This window comes from Podarcis gaigeae (genome assembly GCF_964106915.1).
Source record: "Podarcis gaigeae genome assembly, chromosome: 10".
NCBI lineage: Eukaryota > Metazoa > Chordata > Lepidosauria > Squamata > Lacertidae > Podarcis > Podarcis gaigeae.
The window spans coordinates 21,167,537-21,184,156 of NC_139686.1; the positions used below are offsets into that span (position 1 = coordinate 21,167,537).

Here is a 16,620-nt window from a genome sequence, read left to right on the forward strand (position 1 = left end):
TGAAAGTCCACAGTACAAATTTTCCAATCATGACTAATTGGTGTGTGTGTGTGTGTGTGTGTGTGTGTGTGTACACACATATATACACAGCTATAAATATGCCGAGAGAGTAGAAGAGGAAAGGAATGCTAAGCATCTCAATCATGATATTTGAAATTACTGGTTATCTCAAATTACTAGTGCACTCCTATAACCCTACAACCATCAAAGCAATTCTTAACCATTCTGGCACCCAGTGCCACACACCAAATGATCTGAGTATCCAGTATGAAGTTATCTAGATGAACTACCATCCTCTCTCCAGTTCTGATAAAACCATTAATGCAGAGTAGAATCCTCATTCCCTTTATGCCAACATTGAAAGGATGGGAAATGGCTGCTCTGATTTTGAGCACAATGGGACAAAATTGGTGAGTAATTTCTTTTAAAGTATCTCAAGCATGTACACCAGGTACTTAGATGATTCCTGGGGATGCTGAAATGACTGTTCCTGTTGATTACCCCTCTCTCTCTCTCTCTCTCTCTCTCTCTCTCTCTCTCTCTCCACACAAACACACACATGTCCTGAGAGGGTAAACCGCAAACACTGCCTGATCCTTAATTCAGCATGTCTGACCAAATTAACTTATTTATCCTTTTCCCATAGACAAGTATTTATGGATAGAGCTTCTGAAGTTAAGAAGGGTTTGCAGAATTTGAAAAGGAATATGCTTTCCAGAACTAGTACTGATCTGATGAAGTGGCCTCTAAACGACAAATGCTTATGCCATAATAAAATTTGCGCGTCTTTAAGGCGCTACAAGACTCGCAGTTTTGAGGATCACAAACTAATAGGGCTACTCCCCCCCCCCCACTTTTGGATACAGATGGTGTGAGGGAGGATAAAAGGGAGATGGGATCCAAGTTTATCAACCTCAAGAAAAAAATAAGCTTATATTTATGTAGAAACAACTCACAGGGAAACCATAGCTTGTCCCTATAAACAATAATGACGAACAAGATAAAGACTTCAAAAGATACATCCTGCTAAAATTCTTGAGGAACTGTCTTTTGGGGGCACCTTCCAAGCTAGAAGGCAAGGGAGCGAGGCATGGAGCTGTCCAGCGTGCTGAAATTTCTCTGTGAAAGTTGTCCCGATCCCGGGGGCTATAGGACGACGTTTTACGTTCATTGCCTCTGTTTGACTTTGAGCCTTGGCATTCACATTCGCCGGAGTTTAGGTCATATGCAGCTGCGCTTCTACACGCAGTAACCTGCTCAATAAATCCGGTAATTATTACACTGTTAAACTGCTGGCCCCTTTCCAAAAGCAAGGCATTTAGGTGCAACTGGAGTTACAACAACCGCGGGAAACTGATTGTGTATTAAACTCTTGCAAATGCATGTCGTAAATGTGTTCCTTGGCCACACACACACACACACCTTCCCCCAGCTGTATATTCATCGGAGGATTTTGGAGAGGGCATAGCCTCTTGCTAAGAGAACTTCCAACCCCGCTCGCAGTAAATCCATGGAAAATTCTGTTTATCGAAAGGGCTGCTATCTCAGCCTCTGTAAATATGCTTTGCGGCTAAATCTGTAAGGGTCCTCGGGGTCATTCTCAGCGTATGCGACCCTTCGCGCTCACTTAAGTCCCCGTGATGTTTGAGAATGTCATCAAATACCGAGTGTACCGAGGCAGCCGGCCACGATCTGTCAGGCTGCACAAACACCTTGCTTGCTCACAGAGCTATGTCTAACCAAAACCTTCACGCCCCACTCTCGAGTGACCTGTGAAGGGGAAACCTCTTCCCTTGGGCTTCCAACCCACCTGCCTACTCCCCCCCACGCCCATTTTGCTTTTTTTTTGGGGGGGGGAGAACTGCATGCATGTTAACAACCAGATCCACAATTTAAGAGAACGTGTGCATGCATAACACGGAAATCAGCCTCGCTTAGTCCATTTAGTCCTAGTCACTCCTACCAAGTAAATGGAGATGGGGTGGCAGTTGAGCAAAACCCCGTCTCGGGCACGTTTATTCGGTATCAAGTCCCCCCTGCATTCCGCTGTGCTTACTCGTAGGTAAACGTGCATAGGATTGCAGCCTAGCGGACTTCCCCTATGGCCAGATCGCTTGACCACATTGGAATGGTCTCGTTTTACACTATGGGGCGATCTCACCCAGAGCTATTGTTTTTATGTCACCCCTGATCCGCGTTTGTGTGTTTGCTTATGTTTGGGTTCTGCAAAGCAAAAGATTTCCCAAAGAAATCCGAGACATTCGCGCAGTCTTCCTCTGCGAAAGCTGTGACCGGCTTGTCACTTGAATCACTCACAATCTGGTTCCGATCGTTCTGCTGGCGCGTTGGGGGCTGCTAGGCACTCAAGGGTCTCGCCAACAGCCGTCATCGGGGTGGGGGTGGAGTAGGGGGTGTGGAGAAGAGCGCCTGGCTCTCGAGTACTAATGCCGCGTTGAACGCCACTGGAAAGATTTGGAGGAAAACAACGCCGCGTCTCCACCAGCGAGGAGCAGGTTTGGAGGGCGCCCTGAGCGGCTCTCGGCTGGGCAGCGAAAGAGGCTGGTGGGGCGCTTTTCTGAACAGCGGCTTGACTGAACGCGTCCCCTGATTGAGCGCACCCCACTTCCCCCTCCGACGATATTCTAGGGCCCCTTCCAGGTTGGGGTTCGGGCACTTTCTGCTTCTCCAACGGACAGCCCGATATGGACCCGCAGCTAGCCCAGCGCGCGCCTCTGTCTTTCCAAGGTAGGGCATTTCGCCGTTTCACCCGCTGCTTTTCAAGGAACGTCTGGCTCGCTCGTCTTTTGTTCCCATCCGCGTTAATGTAGATTATTTTCACTGCGCACATTGCGCGACGAATCTCGTCTCTGCCCCGAACTTGACATTCGCTCACACTTCGGCAGTGCAGGCTCTGGATGGCCACGCATTGACCAGGGGTGGGAAAAGAGGACGGGGGTCCTACACCTTTAGTCGTATCCTAGGGAAAGAGGGGAGTTCCCAGGGATGGCTTGTCCCGCCGGTGAAAGACCCTCTTCTGCGACACGGCTATTGAAGGTGTAGAAGCTCTTCTGCATCTGCCTACCTTCCATGTAAATCGCTTAATTCCATTGCAGCTGATTGCCAATTTCCATCAGCTCACAGAGCCAGCATGGCCAATGGTCAGGGAACATGGGAGGTGTGCAACATCAAGGGGGCCACTCCTCTTGGGTCCCTAACCCTGACTTAATTTTCCAGTCAATTGATGCACTCAGTACTGGAGGCAGCCAGACGTGTGAGTTAGCTAGGTTGCAGGGACGCAAGGGGGGTTATTTTGTAGTATTTCTAATGGCTCTATTTTCTGATTAATTTACATTCTCTCTATCTTTCTGTCAGCCGTTTGGGACATATAGTGAAAAGCAGGATACACATTCTTTAAATAAGTAGGTAGATACGGTAAATAAATATGGAAAGTCTCTCCATCCAGATGAGTACTCTGAGAAGGCTCTTTCACACATGCTGAACTTGTTGAAGTGCATGTGTGGAGGAACCCACAGAAGCATCTTTCCCAAGGAGGGTTGGCGCCGGGAGAGCGAGAGGCAGTGGAAGTACTGAGATGCATGAAGGTTGGAAGACAGTGAAGGTAGAGAGGAGAACGGATGGCAAAGAAGTTTGTCATTGCTGATGTTTATTCATGAAGGGGAGTACAATAAAATAGATGCAGAAGTTTAAATCAAAGTGGGAGTTTGGTGCTTCGAATGAGTTATGTATAGTAAAGGAAGAAAAAGGGAGTGCTAGATTCCAAAGGATTGGATCAAGATTTACAGGGCAACCTTAAACATTTCTACTCAGATGTAATCCTCGTTGAATGCAATGATACTTACTCCCAAGTATGGGGTTAGGATGGCAATCTTAGGCTGTGTAGACATTACCAATTTAAAACACAGCTAAGTCATTCTTTTTCTCCATTTGGATTGAAGCTGGTTTGGGGGGAAATGCATCAGAATGCAGTATTTCATAAGAAACAACAGGATAGGTGTAGATTGTGGCCACAGGTGTAGATTGTCCTATGTGCACACACAACTTCCTAAACCATCGTTGGGAGTATACAGGGTGTGCAGTAAACAGCAGTGTGTACATAGCCTTAGTTATGTTTACAGCAGACCCATTGAAATCAATGGGACTTTAAGATAGTCATGAATAACCTAGGCTGCAATACACATTTATCTGAGAGCAAATCCCATTGAATTCAGTGGGAATTCTGAAATTCTGGGGAAACAAGTCTGTTAAGTCCACACTGATTTTGATGGGTCTATTCTAAGCATTGAGTATGGATCCAGATGCAAAGCAAGTGCAACACAGGTGCAAAAAGCACCACAGTTGATGTAAGGAAGATGTTTATGGACAATGTAATCCTTTCCACATTTACTCGGAAGTAAATTTCACTGTGTTCAGTGAAGGTTATTCCCAGTTAAGTGTGCATAGGATTGCAGCCTTCAATGCAGTGATAGAAAAAATGCAAAAAAATAGCTTAGTTAACTTCTATATAGCATTTTTTTCAGCCTTGCAGGAGGGGATTATTATGCATAGGAGGAGTGGAGTAAAGTGCAGCCAAAGCATGAAAGATGGAAACTGGCAGGGGCTGGAATTAGATGCAACAAATAAGTTAAAACCAATGCTGGGGTTCTGTGTACTGATGGGATCAGGCATTGAGATTTAGTTACAGCTATAAAGTAAAATTGGGAGGGTTGGACTGGACAGGGGAGATAGAAACGTGGCAGAGTTGATGTGGGCAGACAAAATATGAACCGACAAGCTCCAGTCCCCCCACCATAACATAGGAAAATGTTTTCTGAACAGCCTCCCTAGTGCAGCAATGCTCCAGAAACGCATCTCTGTGCCCCTGTGGGTGCCTAGCAGGGATGCCTTCAGAACAGTTATTGCAGAGGTCTTGAGAAAACACTTCTGGGAAGGTCAGATGGGACAGCTCTTGGGGGGGAAGAGAGATGGTGACTGTCATTCCCTGGCTAAGCTCTAGTCAGAAACTCTATTAAATATCTCTCCCTCCAATAGATCGTGCTTACGTTCCGGTTAGATAGCCTTAATAGTGCTGCCTTGGCTGCTCTGGGGTTTTGCAGTCAAGAGCTCCAGGCATTCAGATCAAGGGACCATTTCCAGAGTTTTATGGTCATTTGGATGCCCTTGAATCAGCTACATTTTTGCCCCTGCTGCGCTTCTCTTTTTATACATACCTCTAATTTTCTTTGGTAGCAAAGTTGTTGTTTTTTAAGGAAATCTCAGGTCGCATTTATAAACGGATTGGTTTGATTTCCAAGGCTGGGGAAATGGAATAAGCCAGCATTGCCAATTCAAAATCAGCAGCTATTTCTTACCTTAGATAGACACAGAGGTTTATCAAGGCTATGCACACACATGAGCATATGAAGTTACCTTATAGTAAGTCAGATCTTTGGTTGTGTCTAATTGAAGGGGCCATGGCTCTCCCTCCAGGGTCTCCCAAGCCTGCAACCAAACCGGAGGAGCCAGTCTGACTATCCCTGTTTAAGTGAGTTAGAACCATCACTTGAGTCTACTAGGCTCAAGTCCTGAAAACATTTACCTGTGAGTAAGTCCCATTGAATCACAACAGCTGGGTGTTCCTGCATATGAAGCATGGTGTGGTATCATCCAAGTTGAACTTTAGGGCAGATGCCCAAGTCCTGCTAAGCAGGAAGGTCCCCAGATGCAGCAAGGTTAGCTTTCAATATGTTCCTAGAATCATAGAATTGTAGAGTTGGAAGGGACCTTGAGGATCATCTAGTCCAACCCCTGCAATGCAGTAATCGCAGTTAAAGCACCCACGACAGATGACCATCCAACCTCTGCTTAAAAACCTCCAAGGAAGCAGAGCCCACCATCAGAAAGATCTTCCTGATGTTTACTTGGGAGTCTCCTTTCTTGTAACTTGAAATCATTGGCTTAGGTCCTACCATCCAGAGCAGGGGAAAACAAGCTTGCTCCATCTTACATTTGACAGCCCATTAGATATTTGGCTATCACATCTCCCCTTAGTCTCCTCTTTACCAGGCTAAACATACCCATTCCCCCTCAACTGTTCCTCATAAACCTTGGTTTCCAGACCCTTTGTCATCTTGGTTGCCCTCCTCTGCACACATTCCACTCTGTCAATATCATTCTTAAATTGTGGCACCCAGATCTGGACACAGTGCTCCAGGTGTGTTCTGATCAAGGAAGAATAGACCGGGACTATTACTTCCATTGATCAGAACACTATACTTCTCTTGATGCAGCCTAGAATAGCACCAGCTTTTTCTTTTGCTGCTGCATCAGAATGTTGACTCATGTTAAGCTTGTGGTCTTCTAAGACCCCTAGACCCTTTTCTGCACCAATGAAAGCATGCTATGTACTACTGACCTGCGATCCATGACAATAGCTCAGCAGTTCCACTTCTTTTACCCAGATCCACTTCCCAACAGCCCCGAGGCAAGTTGCAGAGTCATAGTTTCTGTGGTAGGTACTCCTACAACAAAGGCAAGACCCACTATGGAAGAGGATTTTTTCAGTACCATCCTAGTCACTTTCCAAATCTCTCCAAATCCACCAGACCTTTTCACTGAACTCTCATGTTTTTCTAGGGAATATAGGAATGACATATCTGCACTTCAAAAGTGCACATACCACACACACATATATCAGCATCTCACTAAAGACTTTTTTGGACTAGTCATTTGGTAAAGACATCCATAATTCTCTGCAGGAGAGCTCAGCTCCTTCTAAAACAGAGGAATAGGGACCAGTGGTCCTTCATATTTTACTGGATTTCATCAGCATCAACCGGATAACCAAGGGAAGTTTTAGCCTAGCAAAATCTGGAGAGCTATAGGTTTCCTCTCCATGCCCTAACAGTATTACAGTTCACCAAGTTCCCTAGTCAAAAGGAGTAACTGTTAAATTAGTTTAAGTCCACACCATGGATAAGCCTTCAAATGCTGTGGCTACTACCTTTCAGGCGAGAAATTTGGTGGTCTGAAGCTCCTGATGTATTTCTAAACGAGACTAAGTTGCTTTGCTGCTGTTGAAGATACTGCCACAAAATAGTGTTTAAATGGTAATACACAGCAGAAATTGCCCAGTTATCCAAATGTCTGTTGCCTGGAACTTTCAGGCCATTCCCACAAATGATGCTTACATTGGCTTTTTTCATTTCCTGCATCGGGGATTCAAATGAAAATCTTCAGGCAGCCTAGAATGTGCATTCAGTTTGAAATTGGCTTCTATACTGCATGAAAAGACATTCACGAGTTACAGTTGCCGGTCTAAAAACTGCTCTTATAATTGAACTAGCACTGTGCAAAAGTGTCCATAATTTTTTGGGTGCAGAGTTATTAAAATCCATCTTGAACTCTCCATGCTTTAGATTAGGGCCAATGCATGTGTAAGGAAAAGAACCTTCCTCATTTAACTGAGCATTCAATTATCTGAGTGTCTTGGATGTCCCCTGGAGCATTCCGATGAATGGTGCTGTGCTATTATACTAATAACGATGATAACAGCACTGAAAACAATTCTGTAATGATGATCCTCACATGAATTAACGTCACCTACGGGCCCATCGTCTAACATTTTGTCACTGCTGTTTCCTTATTTGATCAGTTCCTTAACAGGGAACGGAGAGGCATCCTTTAAGGCTAGTCTTAAAATACACAATGCACAATTTGGTACCCAGCAAAGTCTGAACATCCACCAAATATTATGACCTGCCTGTCTGAGACAGCAGCCAAACAAATAGGCTTATTGTGCCCCTTAAGTGTCACCATAAAAAAATGTCTCTTGGTGGGTGGCATCCTTATGTCTAATGGTCCACAAGCTGCATATACCTGCAAAAGAACTTTCTTCTAAGTAAGGCGTTTAGGACTAGTAAGGGGCTTAGTCATGCTGCACAATCCAATACAATTTTTCTTGGGAGTGACTCCAATTGAGTTCTGTTGACAGGGAAACTAAAACCCCAGTAAGCATGTCTAGACAGCAGTTCTGTGTTCTATTGGAGTCAGTGAAAATGACTCCTGCACAGATATGCATAGGCTCGGCAGACAAGTGTTTCAGCATAATGCATTACTGCCCAACCATAACCATGTTTACTCAGAAGCAAATCCCACTTTGTTCATGAGAGCTTATCTCCAAGCAAGTGTGCCCAAGATTGTGTCTTCCATGCTCCATGTTCAAATGTGGGCTTTGCCTTCTGACTGTTTGTGTGCTGGTCAGATATTTCTAATTCTGAGTTCTCACCCACATACCATAATACCCCATTCCCATTTCAGTATTCTAGCACAAGCTCTGGTTTTTTAAACTAGCAGAGTCAAGTGGTTTGAGACAAAGGTATACTAAATAATAATAATAATAATAATAATAATAATAATAATAATAATTCTGCTGCATGCAGAAGGCAGAGTGGTGTTACTAGGTAATTCTAGACCCTGGACTTAAGAGTCTTACAAGGGATTTAGATTGCCATGAGTATTATTGCAATTGCAAAGCACACAACTGACATTTCTCTTCCCCTCATACCCCCTCATTCCATGCTTTACAACTGCTTCTGTAATCCTGATACGCAAGACAAAAACACAGCTTGCCAACCCTAATCATACACTGAGCATATGCGGTTTGGCATTTTAAGTTCACTTAAGTTTAGAAGAGGGGTGAAGAAACTCAAGTCTTGGGGCTGAATGTGGCTCTCTAAGCCTCTCCGTCTGGCCCTTGGGACTCTCCCCACAAACATTGATTTGGGCAGACAAATCAGGATAAATGCTGAGTAAACAGGATGTCTGGAAGCTGTGTAGGCTGCAGAAGAATGAAACCAGATCCAGAAATGTTCTTCTACCTTGTGCAACTATCTGTGCCCATGGAAACATCAAATTCTAGATATTTTTATAGCACTGCTTGAAATTACTCTGCTGTAAGTTCTGGTGCAAGAACTTATGGAACACCGCTGGCAATTATTTTGCTTCCACACATAGCTCCTTGGATCCAAACCATCCCTTTCCTTCACCTTCTTTGGCTTACATAACACAGAATCATTGACATTTATGCAGAAGAATGTCCTGTTGTGTATACACTCAATCAAGTGTCTATAGCAGGCATCCCCAAACTCGGCCCTCCAGATGTTTTGGGACAACAATTCCCATTATCCCTGACCACTGGAGTTGTAGTCCCAAAACATCTGGAGGGCCGAGTCTATAGAAAGGTAACCCTACACCAGGAGCACATCCTGTGGAGCACATTTGGATATTTTGAGAGTGAGGTGGGCACCTCAGATTATTTGCTTTCCCATAGGGTCTGGGTAAAAGTGGGGTCCAATTAAAACAGATCCTTTTGCATTTGAATAAATTTTACTTAGCCCCCGGCAAAAGGTCATCCAATTAAACCTTACATTGCACCATAAAAAGTCCCAGATCTTATGCTTGCCAACATCTTGTAGTTTTTATGGTTCAGTAAATGGAGACCAATGCAATCTATAATTTGGTGAACTTCGTAAGAGTGGACAACCCTAGGAAAAAAAATATGAAATTTCAAGAGGCTCCATTTTACTGGATCCAGCCTGTGTTGGATCCATGAATGCATGTTCCACCCACTCCATTTTCTCTCCCTATCCCTAATCACTCCATTTACCTCCCCTAGTCTCCCAAATTGCCTCCTTTCCCCTCCCACCCCTACTTCCCTCTCAGTCATTTTGCTTTCTGCCCAGCTACTCAGGTGCCGAACTGACTCTTCAAAAGGACATAGAGTTGAAAGATGTGAGAAAGCGTGTCACTCTTTCAACTTCCTTATTCTGCTCTATGTGCTTTCCAGGAGCAGGGGCGGAGGGGGGCGGACATAGTTAGTTTTGCCATCTCATGATAAAGGGAGCAGTGAGTGGTGATGAGGTACAGAAGCTGTGAGGACCCCAGGGAAAGCTCTTAGGGGTGCCATTGGACCCATGGTCCCAGGTGACCCTAGGGTTGCACTTTCCTGGGAATTTCTCCAGAACAAGCATCACCAGAATCTAGGAATGCTGTGCAAGGATAATATCACACTTACATCCATTTGGCTGGGGCTTGCACAGAATGATGATTTATGATTATTATTAATTATTACACTCTGTGCATGTGAACTACAGTTCCCAAAATTCATTGAGAGAAGGCATGTGCTTTAACTGCGATTTAAATGTATGGCGTATATGCTGCCATTATCTCCTTATTGCAGATAGAAAACTGAGGTTAAGAGAGAGTAACCTGCCTAAAGCCTCTTAATGCATGCAGGGGTGGACAAAAACCAGGTATTACCTGATTCATAGATCAGACTGTTGTAGTGCAATCCTAATGCCTGTATATTCAGAAGTTAGTTCAGTGGGATTCACTCCCAAATTAGCATACATAGGTTTTCAGCTTTAGCTACTCCCCTGTATCAGCTCCAGGAGAGCTTTCAAGAGTCCTGCGCACTTTCTGTTCTAAAAAATAAATAAAAAAATAGAGTTTGATGATGACAGATGTTATATCAGATTTAAAGGTACGTTGTTTACCAGAGAGCCACAGGATGTCAGAGAAAGAAAAAGAGGGAGAGAGAGAGATCTGCAGAAATGGCTTACTAATACAACATAATTCCTAATTGCTTCTGATATGAATGCTGCAGCAAAGAAGGCAGCAAAGGAGCTCATGTGTGTTCTAATGAAAAACAAACAAAAGTACTGCAAAGTCCAGAAATTGGACTATGAAGTCAAGAGTTAGATGGCTTTAAAAGTCTGTGGTCTCATATTTCTTTTCTTTTTAAAACTAGAATCTTTAAGGTCTATCAATATGTTTCAAGCTAGATGCAATGCTAAACGTAGCTCTAGGAAGCACATTAAGAATCCCCCCCCCCAAAAAAATGGCAATTTCCTTAGGACTACAGCATGCAGCTTTTTGCGCGTCTCATTTTTCACTCCAGCCAGGACACCACAATTGTTTTCTTCCGATTTCAGTTCTGATGCTTCAATTATACCAACCATGTCTCCTATATCTATCTATCTATCATCTATCTATCTATCTATCTATCTATCTATCTATCTCTATCTATCTATCTATCTATCTATCTATCTATCTATCTATCTATCATCTATCTATCTATCTATCTATCTATCTATCTATCTATCTATCTATATCTATCTATCATCTATCATCTATCATCTATCATCTATCATCTATCATCTATCTATCTATCTATCATCTATCATCTATCAATCTATCTATCCACATAAATACATGCCACAATACCAAACAAAATCAATACCCTGTCACACATACAATCTAGGGGATAGATTATTTAATTAACCAAAGACCTGGGCGTAGATATATCTTTAGACACCAGGCAAAAGCATTTAACAAAGGTACCAGGTGAGCCTCCCTTAGGAAGGCATTCCACAAGTGGAGAGTCACTGCAGAAAAGGCCTTTTCTCATGTTGCCAACCTCTGGAGCTCTCACAGAAGAAGCCCATGAAGAGCCTCGGGTGATGAATGCAGGGTCCAGGTTGCTTCAAGGCTTTATAGGTCAAAACCAGCACATTGAATTGGGGCCAGAAACTAAATTGGCAGTGGAGTTGGGCCAGGATTGGCATTATATGCTCAAACAAACTTGTACTGGTAAGCAACCTGGTCGCTGAATTCTGAACCAGCTGAAGTTTCCAAACTGTCTTCAGAGGCAGCCTCACATATAATGTTTAGCAGAATTCTAACCTAGCGGTTACCAGAACATAGACAACAGAAGTTTGGTTATCCCTGTCCAGATAGTGGCACAGCTGATGGAAGGCACTCCACACCAACAAGGCCACTCAAGCCTCAAATGACAGCAATGGATCCAGATGCATCCCCACACTGTGTACCAGCTTCTTCAGAGGGAGTATAACCCCATGATGAGTAGGCAACCTCCCATCCATCTGGCCTAGGAAACCACCCACTAACAGTAAGGTAAAGGGTAAAGGCACCCCTGACCATTAGGTCCAGTCGCAGACGACTCTGGTGTTGCGGTGCTCATCTCGCTTTACTGGCCGTGGGAGCCGGTGTTTGTCCGCAGACAGTTTTTCCGGGTCATGTGGCCAGCCGCTTCTGGCGAACCACAGCAGCACACGGAATTGCCGTTTACCTTCCTGCCGGAGCAGTACCTATTTCTCTATTTGCACTTTGACGTGCTTTCGAACTGCTAGGTTAGCAGGAGCAGGGACCAAGCAATGGGAGCTCACCCCATCGCGGGGATTCGAACCACTGACCTTCTGATCGGCAAGCCCAAGAGGCTCTGTGGTTTAGACCACAGTGCCACAGCGCCACCCAGTCTTACCTGCATTGAACTTCAGATATTGGCTCTCATTACCAGGGCAAGACAATGGTTCAGCACATCCACTGCCTCATGTGCCGATGCAAAGGAGAAGTAGAGCTGTGTGTCATCAGCAAATTGCTGACAATGTACTCCAGACCTCCACTCAGCAGTTTCATGTAGATGTTAAACAGCATGGGGGGGGGGGGATAAAATCAAAACTCCATGGGGCTGAAGAGAACACCCCAAACATCACCTTCTGGAAATGACCATCCAAGTAGGACAAAGTAGTGCCACCCATCCCTAACCTGGACAGCTGCTCCACAAGAATTGTAGTTGTTTAGTTGTTTAGTCGTGTCCAACTCTTCGTGACCCCATGGACCAGAGCACACCAGGCACTTCTGTCTTCCACTGCCTCCCGCAGTTTGGTCAGACTCATGTTTGTAGCTTCAAAGGCACTATCCAACCATCTCGTCCCCTTCTCCTTGTGCCCTCCATCTTTCCCAACATCAGGGTCTTTTCCAGGGAGTCATCTCTTCTCATGAGGTGGCCAAAGTATTGGAGCCTCAGCTTCACGATCTGTCCTTCCAGTGAGCACTCAGGGCTGATTTCCTTAAGAATGGATACGTTTGATCTTCTTGCAGTCCATGGAACTCTCAAGAGTCTCCTCCAGCACCATAATTCAAAAGCATCAGAGTGGCTGGGGAAGCCCAGCCAGATGGGTGGGGTATAAATAATAAATAATAAATTATTATTATTATTATTATTATTATTATTATTAGGCGATCAGCCTTCTTTATGGTCCAGCTTTCACTTCCATACATCACTACTGGGAAAACCATAGCTTTTACTATACGGACCTTTGTTGGCAAGGTGATGCCTCTACTTTTTAAGATGCTGTCTAGGTTTGTCATTGCTTTTCTCCCAAGAAGCAGGCGTCTTTTAATTTTGTGACTGCTGTCACCATCTGCAGTGATCATGGAGCCCAAGAAAGTAAAATCTCTCACTGCCTCCATTTCTTCCCCTTCTATTTGCCAGGAGGTGATGGGACCAGTGGTCATGATCTTTGTTTTTTTTATGTTGAGCTTCAGACCATATTTTGTGCTCTCCTCTTTCGCCCTCAATAAAAGGTTTTTTAAAACCTCCTCACTTTCTGCCATCAAGGTTGTGTCATCTGCATATCTGAGGTTGTTGATATTTCTTCCAGCAATCTTAATTCCAGCTAGGGATTCATCCAGCCCAGCCTTTCACATGATAAATTCTGCATATAAGTTAAATAAGCAGGGAGACAATATACAGCCTTGTTGTACTCCTTTCCCACAAGAATACCATGGCTGATTTGACCCACTTGCTAGCAAGGACTGTGGTTCTGTTAACTTCTAGATAGCTGAGAACCTATCTCTGAACGATTGCCAGAGTGGTGACTCTTCCAAGAGGAAGACTACAGTCTATTGCTGGGAGATGGTAGCGGAACAAGAGCTGGACTGGCAGGTACAGAGACACCACAAAGTATCAACTCTGTGTCCACAAGGTCTACTCCAGCCTTTGCCAACCTGGTGCCCTCCAGATGTTGCTGGATCGCAACTGCCATCAGATGTGCTGGCTGTGCCTGATGGGAGTTGTAGTCCAACATCATCTGAAGGGCTTCACATTGGTGAAATGTGGTCTACTCTTTACTCACACTGACCAGCCAGTCTCTCCCAAAGGATGACAGAGCAGCAAACATTTATTCCTTCTCTGCTAAATTTCAAAATCTGAGACTGCAATCGCATGGGGAAGCAAAGTTTATGGGGGGGTATTGTTTCATTTTTATAGTGTTACGCATTCTGTGTTTTTATGTTGTAAAACTCCCTGTGATTGTTGGGTGAAGGGCAATATATAAATTTGAGAAATCATCATCACTATCATCATGGAGCACAGTGAGATTTCCTTCTAAATATGCATGGATGGGATCCTACTCTAAAGCTGCTGTCTGTGAAGGTTACACACCTGTTGGTGAGTAAGCAACATTGAACACAGAGAAACTTGCTTCTAAGTAAACACACATAGGATTACAAGGCTACAGAATGTTTACCTAGGAGTAAGACATGTGTAGGATTGCAGTGCATAACTGATCATAAACAGATTTACTTTGGAGGATGAATGAGTGCTCCTGTTACTTTCAGATTCTCATGTCCCCAATCTTTAATCCAGTTCTCCACATCAGATTGCAATTTATTTATTTTTAAAACAAGTCTTAATGGAAATCTATCAGCATTTCGGTGCAGATTTCTCCTAATATACATAATGTATTTTTGCCTAATATACACTTTTTGCAATGCCATTTGCCCTATCATCATCCTTTTTTAAAAAAGGTCATTTCCACATTTATATGCACACTTTGACCCAAAAGGCACATTTTTGGACACATTACTTAGCTAAAGAACTTCACTGCAACATCTGGAAAAATGCAAATTTTGAAGGAGGCTGTGTTTCAGTTCACATATTGTTTCAGAAAGTGTGAATTAGTAAAAACATCTTTTTTAAAAAAAGAAAGAAAGTGTAAATTTGGTGTGCGTTCCAATGCTAACCGAGTTGAAATTCTGCCCCATCCCTACTTGAAATTAAACCCCATTTAATGATGTGGTCCAGCTCCGAGGGTCTTCTGGCAGTTCCCTCAATGCAAAATATGAGGTTACAGGAAACGAGGCAGAGGGCCTTCTTGGCAGTGGCACCCGCCCTGTGGAACGCCCTCCCACCAGATGTCAAGGAAATAAACAACTATCAGACTTTTAGAAGACATCTGAAGGCAGCCCTGAAGGCAACTTAGGGAAGTTTTTAGTATTTGATGTTTTATTCTGTTTTTAATCCCCAGTGTGGCTGGGGAAACCCAGCCGGATGGGCAGGGTATAAAATTTAATTGATTGATTGATTTAGTATTTTAACTCTTGGATGTTTTAAAGTAGGGTTGTAAATCTTTCTTAATTTCACTGTTTGCTTTTTCAAACTGCTTTGAGGGTGTGTTTTTTTTACAATCAAGTTATGTATTTTAATAAATAGGCATGCTCTGGATCTTTCCACATTCTTTAAGGTGCTACCAGACTTTTGCTTTGTTGTGCTTTCTCTATTTTGTATGGACAGGAGGACTTCTGCAGAGAGGTCAGTCACCCTCAAGAAAAGACGCAGGGGCATCGGAGAGAAAGGGAAGCTGAGCACATAGACAGAGTAGGCCTGACGTAGCTCTTAATCCAACTTGCAGTTGAAAACACTGATTTGCGCATCTGATTATTAAGGCATGATTAATTCTACAGGAATCAAGGTGCATAATCAAATATTCACAGTGCTCACTGGAGAGAGCAGAAGTGTGAGTGAGGTTTCCCCCACTGCTGCCCCCTTAGCAACTTAATGATGACCTTGAATAAAGAGCTTTGACAAGAGGAGGAACGATTGAAACATATAAAAATCAACTTGTCGCCATCTAGCCTGTCCATCGGACCAGCTGTGGTAGCACAAATGTATAGGTGTTTTCAGAGCTCTACCAGGGAAAGAAAATACTTAGAGCCTGATCCTCTCCTCTGTTTTAGATGGAGTCTTACATAACCAAACACAGCAACCTGTTTTTCATTGGCATATGGGGAAGAGCTACCCACGTCTACCCCTCTTTTCTCTCATATTTTGTCTCTGCAAAAGCTGCTCATTTTTTTGCTGTAGTTCAGCATTAAGACACATGCATTGCCTGTTGACCAGGGTCCAGTGTTGTTGGACCACAACTCCCATCAGCACCAAGCATCATGGCCAGAATTACTCCAACAAAATCTGGAGGGCACCACATCAGCTATCTTTGGTGTAAAAAGCACCAAGATAGATGGATCAGTGGTCTCAGACCTGGCTCATTTAAAGGCAGCTTCCTCTGTTTCAATATAATTAGAACTGTTATAGCGGACATACTGTCATAAATGAACTGTCATTGCTTTCTTCCAAAAGGCCACCAGTATACAATGGCTCTCCCAATGGCCACTGGAATGCATTAAACACAAAATACAGTAATTGATTGCTTCTAGTTACAGGTAGGTAGCCGTGTTGGTCTGCTGTAGTCGAAACAAAATAAAATATTTCCTTCCAGTAGCACCTTAGAGGCCAACTAAGTTTTTCATTGGTATGAGCTTTCGTGTGCATGCACACTTCTTCAGATACTTGAAATTGCTTCTATTATGTTTCTTCAGGACTCTCCACAAAAGACAAGACACACACAGAGACATCTAAATTACCATTGGAATGCATTGGGTTGGGGAGGAAGCCTGTGTACTCATTCAGTCATTCATTCA

At 43.7% G+C, this 16,620-nt stretch overlaps 1 protein-coding gene across 1 annotated transcript in view; it reads left to right on the forward strand.

Annotated features, from left to right (window-relative positions):
- The first annotated feature begins 1,990 nt into the window (after nucleotides 1-1,990).
- The window catches only part of CHRM2 (cholinergic receptor muscarinic 2), a 176,808-nt gene continuing 162,178 nt past the window's right edge, over nucleotides 1,991-16,620 (forward strand). The window contains exon 1 of the mRNA XM_083700673.1: nucleotides 1,991-2,745. The gene's annotated coding sequence lies outside the window, so the exon portion shown is untranslated. The remainder of the gene's footprint in view (nucleotides 2,746-16,620) is intronic.